At 34.9% G+C, this 16,855-nt stretch overlaps 1 protein-coding gene across 4 annotated transcripts in view; it reads right to left on the reverse strand.

Moving 5' to 3' along the window:
- RUNDC3B (RUN domain containing 3B) overlaps positions 1-16,855 on the reverse strand; it is a 156,438-nt gene that overhangs the window by 96,431 nt on the left and 43,152 nt on the right. The window lies entirely within an intron of this gene.

Genomic DNA, 16,855 nt, shown 5'->3' on the forward strand with positions numbered 1-16,855 from the left:
CTCAGCACGGAAATCAAGCTGGTTCCTGTAGCCTATTCTATTGGAGATGATAGGATGTCTTTTAAGTCACAGAAATAAATGAGAAGCTATTTTTCCCTGTCTACTTTCACCTCCATTATTCTTAGCCAAACATAAAGAAGCCTGACTGAATTTGCTAGCTTTGCACCTCAAAATTTATACGATTGGTTAGAAAAATTACTCACTTATTGAACTATACGGCTTAGAAAGGTTTCAACTTTAAAAATAAATACACTTTTTTTACTGTTAACTTTTCTAAAAGTTATAAAATTCATTTTGAAGAGCAGTTGTTTCTTTTTTTGGTCTAAGCAGAGTTAAAGTTTGTATGTCTTTTTTTTTCAGAATTATGAGAACAGCACTTAAATATCTAGTAAAATGTTCTTCAGTTTAACCAATGTTGCCTAAATGCCTACTTCATGCAAAATACTGTTTTTCCTACAGCTTCCAATTATTGTTTAACAATCACCATCTGGAAAAGTACTATAAATTCTTGCCTATGTTGTTTGGCAATTCCTATACAGGAAAACTCCAAAGCCAAATTTCTGAAGTCATATTCCCAACAGATGATATCTTTTTGTTTCATAAGCAAACACTGAAATCTCCCATAGGACATGGTTCCACACCTTTCCAAATACTTTATGAAACTAAACAAAAACCAACCAACCAAACACAGTCAGTAGTGTATAAAAAAATGAAAGGAAGGAGATATATATAGCTGTGCTATTGGTCACTTCTATGTCTCTACTATTCACCTCTATCCTCCTATTTGTATCACTGTAAATGAATATTAAATTTGGAAACACATATCCAAAAGGATCTATAACCAAAAGGTACCCTAGTTAAGCCCATGTTAAAACATAATGCTCTTTCTATAACTACAACAAACAAAATGAAAATCTCTCCGCATTAAATGGAAATCAGAACAGAATGCTTTTCAGTGAAAATATTAAGAATACCAATTCTTAATGTTTAAACCATATTTACTAGCTCTGCCTTGAAAGTTATGTATCTTACTTGTAGTCATTTACGTAATCAAAAGTTATCAAAGTAAAAACAATTTCCAGGAAAACTGTACTTAAAGTAATTTTACTTCAAAAAATGTATCAAGTAAAATGTATCATGTCCAGATTTATGTCATGGCTTAATCAATCCTTGGTACAAAATGGGAAACAACTACTGAATCTATTATGAAGCTCAATTTATAGTTTAGGTTTTTTTTTTAAGCTTTTAATATGTTAGCCTTTATGCCCTGGTTATGCATGTTATTTTGATCCTGGCTATGGAACACCATGTGAAAATTTTAACAATTAAAACATTTTCACTTATTTGTAGGCATTAATTGCTTTAATCATAATTTAATATCTCACTCTAGGTCAGTTATAAGCAACAAGAAGCATCCAGACCAAATGACAATCCACAAGATTCCAAATTATCTGTAGTCAAATTTCAACACCACTGTCATTTTGTAGATGGGAAAGGAGAGGCCCAGAGAGAGCCTGCCTAGACCCAGCACACCCCTGTTCCCTGTAGCCTCACACTGATCTACTCCTTTGGCTACAGACAAGATCTGACACATGGAGAGAATCAGTCAGCTGGCTTTTCTGGTTGGATCTGAGTTCTCACTACAGCCTCAGAAATAGGAAAAATAATGGGGCAGTAAACATGCACTGAGAATGAGGTAAATATTTTTCATATAAAATTTAAAGTCTTAGCTTAGTTGCTCCCCAAAATATATATATAAATGAACGACAAAGCTTACATTATTTCAAAGTGGCTCAAGGAGTGCTTGTTAGAAAACGTTCTCATTTGCAGTTGAAATTAAAACTTTTGTTTTAAAGTATACAATATTAAATATTTATTTAAATATATTTATAACATAAAATACATAATATCACATATAAAATATAGGATATTAATATATAAAATACATAAAATTTCTTTACATATTTAAAATATATGATGTTAAGACAGTTGAGATAAGACCAAATAAACCGAAAGTGTTTTGTTCAAGAACAAAATTCATTCAAATGTACCATTATAATTATATAATATACTGTGATATTAGGTGTTAGTTTCTGAAATTTCAGCCAAAAGAAGAACCTACTCAGAAATAGATATGCAGGGACTTCCCTGGTGGTCCAGTGGGTAAGACTCCACGCTCCCAATCCAAGGGGCCTGGGTTCAATCCCTGGTTGGGGAACTAGATCCCACATGCATGCCACAACTAAGAAGTCCGCAGGCCACAACTAAGAAGTCCACATGCCACAACTAAAGATCCTGCATGCAAAGATCCCACATACCGCAACTAAGACCCAGCACAGCCAAAATAAATAAATAAATAAATATTTTTTAAAAAAGAAATAGATATGCAATGAAAGAATGCTTAATCATACTGAAGATACTGTGTCTTCTGACTCAAAAAGTATATACTTTTCAAAACCAAATAAATGAAAGTAAATCAACTTTATAATCTTTATATTAAGGTGGAAAATGGCCATCATACAGAAAAGATTATTGACCATGGCTTTATTCTTTTTTTTTTTTTTTTTTTTTTTTTTGCAGTACACGGGCCTCTCACTGCTGTGTGGCCTCTCCCATTGCGGAGCACAGGCTCTGGACCCGCAGGCTCAGTGGCCATGGCTCACGGGCCCAGCCGCTCCGTGGCATGTGGGATCTTCCCAGACTGGGGCACAAACCCGCGTCCCCTGAATCGGCAGGCGGACTCTCAACCACTGCGCCACCAGGGAAGCCCCCTGACCATGGCTTTAAACACATGAATCAGCCTTGGTGATAAGACTGAATATAATTCTAATCCATAAATATGACATTTATTCCATTTTTTCAAGTTAGCCCTTGTTATAACTTCAGCTTTCTAATTATTTTGATTTCTTTGACGACTGAGCTACATTATCATGATTGATAAAATGTGACAACTACGTAGAAGGTGAGTCTTTTGCCTTTGTTGTATTTAGTCTAATTTTCTTTCTCTCTGTGTATATACTCTGCTAATAAGGCTACAGGTAGATGACTTTATTTTTATGTGATCCAAGATGGATTCCTGAAAAGATCCCTAGATGGACTGATTTGTAAACTGACTGCTATTTATAAGGCAAATAACAAAACTGATTATAAATGATCAGATAGTAAGTCAGAATTTTCACAAGTTTTCTTTTTAAACTAGCAATACCAGATAGCATATACTCTCTTCTGTCACTGATAATAATAATGTGCAAGTTCTTATTGTTTGACATTTTGAATCTTCAACCATGTATTTATATGTAAGAGAAAAATCATTCAGTGAAGCAATATTTACAACTGCATTATGTACTGTAATTAAGCTAACAATGAAACAATATTATCTTCTTTTCTATGTAGCCATTTTCCATTTTTTAATAGCTTCTGAAATTAAAATTTAATATTATATATGACATCTTAAACTTTTTAAAAGTTTATTTTAAAATGCCATTTACAGGTAGATGCTACTAGGTACATTAGAAAAAGTATTTGGCTATTTGATTCAACAATTTTTAAAAACTGAGCACCAAAATCATGCAAATATTTTACATTTGGAAAGTCATAGTGACTTGAAAGAAAAGGAACGTACAAAGAATAAAAATATTAGATTATATGCATCAACAACTCATTGAGATTAGAAAATCAGAAAGGTGTAGGAACTGAAATTATGATGCTTTCCAAAGATGAATTAAAGTCCATTAAATTGTGCAATCTTTTCCATGTTCTATAAAATGAGAAATATTTACTTCCTTTAAATGAGCAATATTTGAGCATTAAAAGTGATCAAAACTGTTGCTGAAATTATGTAACAAAAAATTTTCTCAAGAAAACAACTTTCCATTACTGAAAATAAACTATGATTTGATTATTACAAGTACTGTAAGTTGCTCTATGCTAATTTGCAAAAATCATAAGGTCAAACTGGAAATGTCCCATTATTCTTCTGGCAGAAACTCAAAGGGCTACAAACACAGATAAACAAACATGAACTACCATCAGAGACCATCAATTCCTGCTAAATCCAAGAATTCGGAATTACCTGGTAGAATCATAAATTTTTTTAACTCTCTTATATATTTAAAAAAAACACTAAAAATATCCTAGGCAATTTTATCAATAGTAACTATTATTTAATTAATCTTTTCATAATACTTTCTATGTAGTACTCCCTCTCAGAAGCCAAATCTAAATTGGAATTCTTGAAGGGGTTTTGAAAGTGAAGTTCATGTAAAATAAACTTGAAAAATTCTCCAGGGATAACAAAGTTTAAAACCATTAATAAATCTCTCCTTCTATAAATAAGAAAACTATTTAAATTTGGAGGTTAAAATGACTCCTTGAAAATTATGGTTTGGTTACAAAATATAAAAACTGTTTAGTCTGTATCTCCTAATAAGTACAAATATTTGAGATACTTTTCTTGCTCTTCACCCCAAAATGCCTACAACAAATACAGTTATTAAGAGTACTATGACAATCACATAGCTCCAAAGAGAAGCAAATAACCAAGTATGTGGGAATAGTCTGTTTCAGAATTTTAGACATTCAAAACCATATAAAGTATTACAAAACTAAAATAAGAAAAATATTTCAGACGTTTCAAAACAGAAATAAACTCTCAAATGAAAAATAAGAGTAAAATAATAAACTACCAATATTAATCATGTAAGAAGACTAATATCAAGGGAGAAAAAGGTCACTGATCAAAATGGGTTATATAAAAACTAGTTCCACATGATGTAAATAATTAGTTCTTTTCTATTCCAGAATAATTAAAAAAACTCACTCCACAAAAGAAGCAGGCTGGGCTTCCCTGGTGGTGCAGTGGTTGAGGGTCCGCCTGCCGATGCAGGGAACACGGGTTTTTGCCCCGGTCCGGGAGCATCCCACGTGCCACAGAGCGGCTGGGCCCGTGAGCCATGGCCACTGAGCCTGCGCGTCCGGAGCCTGTGCTCCGCAACGGGAGAGGCCACAACAGTGAGAGGCCCGCATACCGCAAAAAAAAAAAGAAAAAAAAAGCAGGCAAAGGTCATAATAAAAATATTAGGAAAAAAGATGAATAACCATGAACTTACATTCAATCTCATTTGTAAATAAAAACAAATTAAAATAACAAAATGTTTTATATATTTCATATTAATAGAAGACCAAAAAAAGATATTTTCCCCTTACCAAATTAAAACTTAAAAATATTAATATAATAATATAATGAGGATATGAGAAAAATAACCACATATATTATTGTTGGTACAACCTTTCTGATAGACAATATAGCAACATATATTAAACATAACATAGCATATATATCATAATGTGCATACCCTTTAATTTCAGTAATTACAATTCTAAGAATTCATTAGCTATTATCATTAATATAAAAAATTTTAAATTAGAAAACTATGTAAAAAAAATTTTCAGTGATATATGACAGTATGTTTATGAAAGGGAAATTTGGTAAAAACTTTGGTAAGCAAAAAGGATATTAATTATGGTTCATTCATACAATGGAATATTATATATTTGTTTAAAAATGAAATGGAAATATACACACGGAAATAGAAAACATGCTCAAAATCTTGTACATCAATGTTACAACAGTACTAGTTATAAGAGAAAAAATGGAAACAATCTAAGTGTCCATTAAATGATTAACGGAGGGACATCCCTGGTGGCTCAGTGGTTAAGAATCCGCCTGCCAATGCAGGGGACACAGGTTTGATCCCTGGTCCGGGAAGATCCCACAAGCCGTGGAGCAACTAAGCCCGTGCTCAGCCCACGTGCCTTGAGCCCGTGCTCCACAACAAGAGAAGCCACTGCAATGAGATGCCCGCGCACCGCAAGGAAGAGTAGCCCCCGCTCGCCACAACTAGGGAAAGCCTGCGCGCAGCAACGAAGACCCAATGCAGCCAAAAATAAATAATTAAACAATATTAATAATAAATTAATTAAAATGATTAATGGTTACACTAAATGTGGTGTGTCTATATAACGAAATATTAGCCATAAAAAGGAATGAAGTACTGGTACCTGTACAACATGGATGAACCTTGAAAACATGCTAAATGAAAGAAGCCAAACATAAAAGCCACATATTTTATGATTTGATTTACATGAAATGTCTAGAAAAGTAAATCCATAAGGACCAAAAGTGTATTAGTAGTTTCCAGGAAATTGTGGGGAGGAGAGCAGAGGAAGTGAGTGCTTAGTGGGTATACATTTTTTTTGTAAAGAAATTTAATTTTATTCTAAGAATTTGAAATAGAGGGATTTAATCAGAACTGGGCTTTCTTTTCTTTTCTTTGTACTTTTTTTTTTTTTTTTTTACTTTGGCTGTGCTGGGTCTTCGTTGTGGTGCGCTGGGTCTACGTTGCGGCGTGCAGGTTCTTCATTGCTGTGTGTGGGCTTCTCTGGTTGCGGCACACGGGCTCCAGAGCGTGAGGATTCAGGAGTTGCCGAGCGTAGGCTTAGTCGTCCAGCAGCATGTGAGATCTTAGTTCCCCGACTAGGGATCGAACCCACGTCCCCTGAATGGTAAGGCAGTTTCTTAACCTCTGGACCACCAGGGAAGTCCCTAGAGTTTCTTTTTTTTTTTTTTTTTTTTTTGCGGTACGCGTGCCTCTCACTGTTGTGGCCTCTCCTGTTGCGGAGCACAGGCTCCGGACGCGCAGGCTCAGTGGCTATGGCTCATGGGCCCAGCCGCTCCGCGGCATGTGGGATCTTCCCGGACCGGGGCATGAACCCGTGTGCCCTGCATTGGCAGGCGGACTCTCAACCACTGCGCCACCAGGGGAGCCCCCTAGAGTTCCTTTTTAATGTAATGAAAATGTTCTGGAACTGACAGTAGTGATAGTTTCACAACACTGTAAATACTAAAATCCAAGGAATTGTACACTTTAAAATGGTTAAAATGGTGAACTTTATGTTATTTGAATTTAATTTCAAGTCTTAAAATACTAATAAAACAAAATGAAATGGAAAAATATAATATGGCCAATACTAAGGGTAAAATACAGGTCATAACGAAGAAAATACACATATTGTCTATGTATATACATTCATATGTATATACGCAGATAATTTACATGACAGATATACAAAAAGTTGCCAGCTGCAATTATATCTGGTATTTCTGGAAGTTTTTATTAATACTTCCTATGGCTTTATATTTGATCCTCTTGTTATTTTTACATGGAGTAGGGGTAAGAGGGAAGGCCAAAAAAGACTGGCAGTCCAAGAACACAAAAAGTATATATATACAGAAAGGGGTTAAATTAAGGAATCGTGCTAGAGGTTTATAATTTTCTTTCTATCTTTCTTTTTTTTAAAACATAGTAGAACATTAACAAGAATACAAACAAAGTCAAGTAGTCTACATGGCCAGTATGGGCTAAAATCTTAAAAAGAAGAAAGAGGTTTTTCAAAAGGCAACAGAAAAACAAGAAATGATAAGGGCTATAAGCTTAGAAGTAAATAAAAGTTTAGGAATATGATTTTAATCAAAAAAGCTACATGAGGAATATGGAAATCTGAGCGACACTTAAATTTTTCCAGTTACCTTTTTTGTTTTAACCATACTTGCTTTAGAGACTAAAGCTCTCTGTTTTTAGAATCTACCTAGTTGTTTAGTTACTACCAAACCTTAAATTTACTATATTATATATAGGTTAATTTTATTTCCTATACAATTTAAGACACTGAACCAAATTTACCATGCTACATATAACCCTGGATGTTTCAAGAATTTTTTGAATATTATGATTTCCTGAGATACAAAATCTGCTGAAGGTTTCCTACATTTCCAAGTATATAATGGAAGTACATTCCAAGTTCAAAGTGGCCTTGTCCACTGTCTAAAAGCCAAATTTTGGTAACCGTTGGAGCCACTTTCTTATCTATTGTATCATATTTTTTTGGCCGGAGTAGGCGGGTTTTATTGGGTGAGTTGTGTTCTTATGTTACAACAGAAACAATTCAAGTCTCATTTTGTGTGCAAACCGAGAATCAAAAGTTGGAAAACCTTCAAAAATGAACAAAGAAAATTCAAAAGCCAAATGGATAGGTTTATCTTTACCCATTGTTTCTAAAAGTGTTATTACTACACTTCAAAAGGTGGCCTCATGGGGAGGTAACTGTTTATCATTTAAGTCAGGAAGAGCTTTGAGGTTCAAGCCAGTGTTCCTGAACAATGCTTAGGTATCATAACAGTTCAACTGGATTGGAGAAATTCTAAAATGTCAAGTCACAGGCGTTCTACCTTATTTTAAGAGTTTGAATCCAGATACTATCAGAGAAAAAAACAAAAACAAAAAAGTCCAAAAAAACCAACCCAGAGTTTAGTACTCTGGGGCTCAAGAAGTAGGAATTTCTCAGAGTGCTGTTTCCCAGCAAATATTCACTATGTGCCTACCATATCCCAGGCACTGTTACAGAAATGCGGGATACATCAATGAACAAAACAGACAAAGATCTTTACCCTAACGAAGCTTACATTTTAGCAGAGGTAAAGGAATATAATAAACAATAATCATAATGAGTAAATCTCGTAATATGTTAGAAGCTAAGACTTAAAAAAAAAAGTAGGACAGGGGCTTCCCTAGCGACATAGCGGTTAAGAATCTGCCTGCCAATGCAGGGGACATGAGTTCGAGCCCTGGCCTGGGAGGATCCCACATGCTGCAGAGCAGCTGGGCCCATGCACCACAGCTGCTGAGCCTGCGCTCCAGAGCCCGTGCTCTGCCACAAGAGAAACCACGACAAAGAGAAGCCCGCAGACCGCAATGAAGAGTAGCCCCTGCTCACCGCAACTAGAGAAAGCCCACACGCAGCAGCAAAGACCCAACACAGCCAAAAATAAAAACAAATAAATTAATTAATTAAAAAAAAAAAAGTAGGACAGGGAAAAGAGGTCAGAAGTGCTTGGGGTGAAAGGAGGAAAGGTGAGTTATAATTTAAAATATACTGCTAAAGCAATTATACTCCAGTAAAGATATTAAAAAAATAAAATAAAATAAAATATGCTGGAAGGGTTTAGGCTTCAATGAGCAGTTTTGAAACAGATGGGGAGTTAACCATTTGGATATCTAGGAGAAGTGCAATGGTGCTCTATGACAGCAATGTGTCTGGTATAGTCAAGAAAAAGGAAAAGACCCATGAGGCTAGAGCACACCAACTTAAAAACAAAAAAAGGATTCTCTGTACATAAGTATAATGGGGAAACAATGTTTGGAATCAAGACGAAAATCTAAACTGAATGTGAGTCAGCAAGCCCAATGTTAGTAAGTATAATTAGCAGATTAATTCATAGGAAATTTGATATATTCAATAGTATGTCATTATATTTGGTCATTTTTTCTTCAATTAGTAGTGTATTGCTAATTGATAGGCTTTAGTCCTCTACGATACTCAGAAGATTTTTCATTTTAATCAGTTATTTTCCATATAACCTTTACAAAATTCGCTACTGTATCCCATCCCCACACCACCTAGCTGAAGTTTACAAGATTGTTTCCTTTTTTTTCAAGATTGTTTCTGACCACTTTACTGCTAAATTTCATATTTTTCTTAAACTGTCTGGTCTACAATACACTACTATAATCAAAGTCACAGATGACATTTTAAAAAATGAAAATTTTTTTTAGACATTTGCTGTATTTTATAAGCATTTTAATGACTGTTAACTCTATGTGTAAATGATTGTTGAGATATTTTATACCACTATCTTGATTAGTTTTTTGGTGGACTGGAATATTTCAAATGTTCTTTCTTCCAGAAAAGTGATATCCTTCTTGATATTTACATATATCTTATGCTTAACATTTTTAAGGGAGATTAGAGTAATTTAATCAACAAAGAATTCAGTATGTGTGGGCAAGACTTTTTTTTTTTTTACAGGAAGCAGACTTTATTTCACATCATTTACCAAAGTAGCATCCAGAGATGGTGAATAGACATAACATTTTCCTAGTGTCCAGAGATGGTGAATAGACATAAATATAACATTTTCCTTGAAAATAAGTTTAACAAATTTTTAAAAAGAATGATTAACGAGCTTCTTTTTTTAAATTGAAATATAGTTGATTTACAATATTGTGTTAATTTCTGCTGTACAGCAAAGTGATTCAGTTATACATACGTATCTTTTTTTAATATTCTTTTCTATTATGGTTTATCACAGGATATTGAATACAGTGCCCTGTGCTATACAGTAGGACCTTGTTGTTTATCCATTCTCTATATAATAGCTTACATCTGCTAACCCAAACTCCCACTCCATCCCCTTCCCAAGGCTCTCCCCCTTGGCAACCACAAGACTGTTCTCTATGTCTGTGAGTCTGTTTCTGATTCATAGATAAGTTCATTTGTATCATATTTTAAATTCCACACATAAGTGATATCATATGGTATTTGTCTTTCTCTTTCTGACTTACTTAATTTAGTATGATAATTTCTTGCTGCATCCATGTTGCTGCAAATGCCATTATGTCCTTCTTTTTTTAAAATTTATTTTTATTTTTTTCAATCTCCCATAAAAAATGAAATTTTAATTTTTATTTGAGGTACTTTTACACCCCTTTCTTGTGTGGAGCCTTCCCTGACCCATCCAAGCAGAAAGGATTATTCATCCTTTTGCACTACATCACCCTCATTAATAGTTCTACTATGACTCAACGACACTATTATACATCATTATTTCTTAATGTATCCTCCCTTTGCCCTCCAAAACTGAGTTTCATGTGAAAGCATGCCTGATTAATCTTCGTATCCCATCCCCTAGCACAGGGCCTACATGGACTGCTAAATAAGAGAATGAATGGGATAAAGAGAATAGGGTGTGTATGTGTGGAAAAGATTAGGGGAAAACAGAAGAAAGAAGAGGGCATTCGTACAATGTCAAATTTAAAGCATCTGCTCCAGAAAAAGTATAGGGAACTCACACTATGACTCATTTCCAAAGCAGAGGAAAAGTGAGTTACATTTAGCCAAGAAACATGTGAAGGGCTGATAGTAAAGGAATTTTCCTTGGGGTTTCCTTCTACTGTGCTTTATGAAAAACTACTCAACTTCCTAATAAAGTAAGTCGGGATCAATAAGGGGTAATTTTAAGTATTACAATGAAAGAGCGGGATCCTTGCCATTTTAATATGTTTTAATGGAAAGTGATAAAATTTGAGGGAGTTATAAATATATATTTTAACCTACAGTAAATTTACCGTTGGTATACAGTTCTATGATTTTTTTTAAATGCAAGCAGTCATGTGACCATGTCCATAAGACACATAACAGTTCCAACCACCCAAAAAACCTCCTTCATGCTGACACTATATAATCAACACCCCCAAACCCTAACCCCTGATAACCAGAGAAGTCTGACACAATAGTTCAGCTTTCTCTAGAATGTCATATAAATGGAAGCATACAGTATCTAACCTTAAGAGTTTCACTTCTCTCACTTAGCATAATACATTTGAGAATCACGCAGGTTGTTGTGTGTAGAAAGAAGTTTTTTCCTTTTATCGCTCACTTTGTACATTGTATGGATATATAACAGTTGGTTTATCTAGTCATCACATAAAGGACATGTGGGCTGTTTCCAGTTTTTAGTGATTATGAATAAGGCTGCTATGAACAGGTCTTTGTGTAAAGATAAGTTTCCATTTCTCTTGAGTACAGGAGTGAGATTTCTGGGAAACTATTCTGCATTCCCACCAGTAACACATGAGAGTTCCAATTTCTCCACATCCCCACTACAACTTGGTATAGGTGTGCAGTAGGGCCTGATTGTGGTTTTAATTGCACTTCCCAAGTACCTAATGATAATGAGCACATTTTCATGTGTTTCCTTGCCACTTGTGTATTTTCACTGGTGAGGTATCTGTTCGAACCTTTTGCCCATTTTTAAATTGGGTTAGTTCTTTTCATAATATTACATGTTTATAGGTCTTGGGATATCCTGGACACAAGCCCTTTGTCAAATATGTGATTCGCAACTATTTTCTCCCAGCCTATGGCTTGTCTTACTCTCTTAACAATGTCTTCTGGAAGACAAAAGTTACTAATTTTGATGAGGTCAACACTTCATTATTTTTTGCTTTTATGGATTATGCTTCTATTGTTTTATCTAAAATCTGTTTGCCTAATTGAATGTAACAAAGATGTTTTATATTCTTAAGGTTTTTATACTTTTACATTTAGTCTATGATCCATTTTGAATTAATTCTTGTATGTAGTGTGAGGTATGACTCATAGTTCATTATTTGCATACAGTAATCCCATTGTTCCAGCACCATTTGTTGAAAAGATTATCAATTCACCCGTGAATTGCCTTTTCATCTTAGCCAAAACCAATCAAGCATATTTGTGTGCCTCTATTTCTGGACTCTGTTCCATTCCACTGATCTATATGTAAAAGCTTTCACCAATAACACACTCTTTTAATCATTGTATCCTGACCGTCTTGAAATCAGGGAGCTTGAGTGTCCAACTTTGTTCTTCCCTTGTGAAATTGTTTTGCCTTTTCTACTTACTTTGTTTAGCCATTTATAGAATCTGCTTGATATCTACAAAAAAACCTGCTAAGATTATGAAAGTGCATTGAATCTATCGATCAATACAGACATCTTAACGATGTTAAGAACTGACATCTTAACAATGTTGAGTTTTAGAGGAATTATCTCGTCTAAAATGTCAATAGTACTAAGGTTGAGAAACCCTGCTGTAGACATCTGTAGATGCCTGCTACTGAATGTTTGTATCTTACTGAATGTTTGTGTCTCCCCAGTATTGAAACCTAATCCCCAAGATGATGGTATTTGGAAGTGCGGCGCTGAGGAGGTTATCATATCATAAGCCCTCACGAATGGGATTAGGGCCTTATAAAAGAGACCGAGAAAGAGCCCTCACTCCTTCCACCATGTGAAGACACAGCAAATTTCTGTTGTTTATAAGCCATCCAGTCTATGGTATTCTGTTAAAGTAATCCAAATGCACTAAGACCATTTAAGGAAGTTCTCTTCTCATACCTAGTTTATGGAGTAGTTTTATCATGAATTAATGTGTTTAGTCTGTTAATAAAATGAAATACATGAACTGATTTTCAAATACTGAAATGCCCTTGCATTCCAGGGCTTGGTTTGTTAATATTTAATTGAGGATTCCAGTATCTATTTCCATGAGGGGTAGTGGTATACAGTTTCCTTTCCTTGTAATATTTTGTCTAGTTTTGCATCAGGCTAATGCTGACCTCATAAGATGAAGTGGGAAATATTCTCTCCCCTCCTATTTTCTGGTAAAGATTGAGTGGGATTATTATTATTTCTTTCTTAAGTCATTGGTCACAATCGACAGTAAAACCATGTAGGCCTGGAGTTTCATTTGTTGGAAGGTTTTCAACTACCTGTTCAATCTCTTTAATAGATATAGGCCTAGTCAACTTATCTATTTCTTTGTAACTCTTGTTAGGATTTGTCTTTGAAGAAATTGGTCCATTTCATCCAAGTCAAATTTATGTTAAGAGCTGTTCATAGAATTTACTTATCCTTTGAATATAGGGTCTATAATGATATGTCCACTTTCATTCCTGATACTGGTAACTTGCGTCTTCTCTTTTTCTTGGTCACTCTAACTAGAGGTTTATGAATTTTATTGATGTTTAAAAAAAAACAGCCTTTCACATGATTGGTTTTATCTACTGTTTTTAATTTTATCAATTTCTGCTTTTATCTTTATTGTTTTGTTCTTTCCACTTGCTTTGGGTTTAGTTTTCTCATTTTTCTAGTTTCTTAAGGTAGAATCTTAGCTTATTAACTTTAAACCTTTCTTCTTTTCTAACATAAGCTTTTAATGACTTAAATATGCCTCTAAGCACTGCTTTAACTGCATCCCATAAACTTGGATATGATGCATTTCATTTTTCATTTAGTTCAAAATACTTGCTAATTTTCCTTGAGACTTCCTCTTTGACCCATGACTTACAATTTTTTTTTAATTCCCAAATATTTGGTGATTTTTTCAGATCTTTCTGTTCTCAATTTCTAGTTTAAGTCTGTTACAGTCAGAGAACATATTTTGAATGATTTTAATTCTTTCAAATGTGTTAAGGTTGGTGTTATGGCTCAGAATAAGATATTTTTGAATGTCCCATTTGCCCTTGAAAAGAACATACAACCTGCTGTTACTGGGTGGAGTGTTTTATTAATGTCAATTAAGTCAGTTGGTTAACAATGCTGTTCAGATCTCTTGTATTATTGATATTCTGTCTACTTGACCTACTGATTATCATGAGAAGAGTGCTGTAGTTGATAAGTACAACTGTGGATTTTTCTGTCTTTAATCTCCAGTCAATTCTACCAGCTTTTGCTTTTTGAAACTCTGGGGGTTTTTTTGTTTTTGTTTTTTGTTTTTTTGTGGTACGCGGGCCTCTCACTGTTGTGGCCTGCTCCCATTGCGGAGCACAGGCTCTGGACGCGCAGGCTCAGTGGCCATGGCTCACAGGCCCAGCCGCTCCACTGCATGAGGGATCTTCCCGGACCGGAGCACAAACCCGTGTCCCCTGCATCGGCAGGTGGACTCTCAACCACTGCGCCACCAGGGAAGCCCTAAAGCTCTGTTTTATAAAAATATCTTTTTATATCTTTTACTTTTAAACTATCTGTATCACTATATTAAACGTTTTTTTAAAAAATTAACATTTTTCTTAATCCAAACAATCTCTTTTAATTGGTGTGTCTAGATGATTTATATTCAATGTAATTAATAATACAATTGGATTTAGGTCTACCATTTCATTGTTTTCCATTTATCCTTTATTCCCCCTGCCTTCTTTGGGTAATTTTAATATTTTCAGCATTCCATTTTAATTTATCTATTGGATTTTTACTGGATCTCTTAGCTGTTCTATAGTCATTGCTTTAGGGATTACAATGTAAAACCTAACCTTTGAGACTTTTGGGACAACATTAAATGCACCAACATTTGCATTATAGGGGTCCCAAAAGAAGAAGAGAAAGAGAGTGGGCCTGAGAAAATATTTGAAGAGATTATAGCCAAAAACTTGCCTAAAGTGAGAAAGGAAACACTCAGGTCCAGGAAGTGCAGAGAGTCCCATACAGGATAAACCCAAAGAGGAACACACCAGGACACATATTAATTAAAGTGACAAAAATTAAACACAAAAATATTAAAAGCAACATGGGAAAAACAACAAATAACATACAAGGGAATCCCTATAAAGTTAACAGCTTATTTTTCAGCAGGAACTCTCCAGGCCAGAAGGGAGTGGCATGATATATTTAAAGTGCTGAAAGGGAAAAACCGACAACCAAGAAAACTCTACCCAGCAAGGCTCTCATTCAGATTCGATAGAGAAATCAAAAGTTTTATAGACAAGCAAAAGCTGAGAGAATTCAGCACTACCAAACCAGCTTTAGAACAAATGCTAAAGGAACTTCTGTAGGCAGGAAAAAAAAAAAAGAGGCCACAACTAAAAACAAGAAAATCACAAATGTGAAAGCTCACCAGTAGAGGCAGCCATACAGTAAAAGTAGGAAATCATCCACACACAAATATGATATCAAAACCAACAGCCATGATAAGAGGAGAGTACAAATGCAGGAAATGGGACATGCATTTGAAATTAAGAGACCAGCAACTTAAAACAACCTTGTATATATATATAGACTGCTATATCAAAACCTCACGGGAACTGCAAACCAAAAAACTACAATAGATACATACACACAAAAAAACCCCACCCAAACACAACACTAAAGACCATCATCAGATCACAAGAGAACAGAAAGAGGAACAGAAGAAAAAAGACCTACAGAAACAAATCCAAAACAATTAAGAAAATGGCAATAGCAACATACCTATCAATAATTACCTTAAATGTAAATGGATTAAATGCTTCAACCAAAATACACAGACTGGCTGAATGGATACAAAAACAAGACCCGTATATATGCTCTCAAGCCACCCACTTCACATCTAGAGACACACAGAGACTGAAAGTGAGGGGATGGAAAAAGGTATTCCATGTTAATGGAAATCACAAGAAAGAGTAGCAATACTCGTATCAGACAAAAGAGACTTTAAAATATTAAAATAAAGGTGTTACAAGAGACAAGGAAGGACACTATATAATGGTTACAGGATCAGTCCAAGAAGAAGTTATAACAATTGTAAATATATATGCAACCAACATAGGAGCACCTCAATATATTAGGCAAATGCTAACGCCATAAAAGGGGAAATCAACAGTAACACAACAATAGTGGGGGATTTTACCAGCTAACAGCCATAAAAGGGGAAATCAACAGTAACACAGCAATAGTGGGGGATTTTAACAACCCACTTACACCAATGGACAGATCATCCATGCAGAAAATCAATACGGAAACACAGGCCTTAAATGACACATTACATCAATGGACTTAACTGATATTTATAGAACATTCCATCCAAAAGCAGAATACACTTTCTTCTCAGGTGCACATGGAACACTCTCCAGGATAGATCACATCTTGGGTCACAAATCAAGGCTTGGTAAACTTAAGAAAGTTGAAATCATATCAAGCATCTTTTCTGACCACAATGCTGTGAAATTAGAAATCAATTACAAGAAAAAAACTGTAAAAAGCACAAACACATGGAGGCTAAACAGTAATGTTACTAAACAACCAATGGATCACTGAAGAAATCAAAGAGGATATTAAGAAATACCTAGAGAGGGCTCCTCTGGTGGCGTAGTGGTTAAGAATCCACCTACCAATGAAGAGGACATGGGTTTGAGCCCTGGTCCAGGAAGATACCACATGCTGCGGAG

Source organism: Aethalodelphis obliquidens, unplaced genomic scaffold (genome assembly GCF_003676395.1).
Source record: "Aethalodelphis obliquidens isolate GAN/ISIS:26980383/991018 unplaced genomic scaffold, ASM367639v1 scaffold5, whole genome shotgun sequence".
Classification (NCBI taxonomy): domain Eukaryota; kingdom Metazoa; phylum Chordata; class Mammalia; order Artiodactyla; family Delphinidae; genus Aethalodelphis; species Aethalodelphis obliquidens.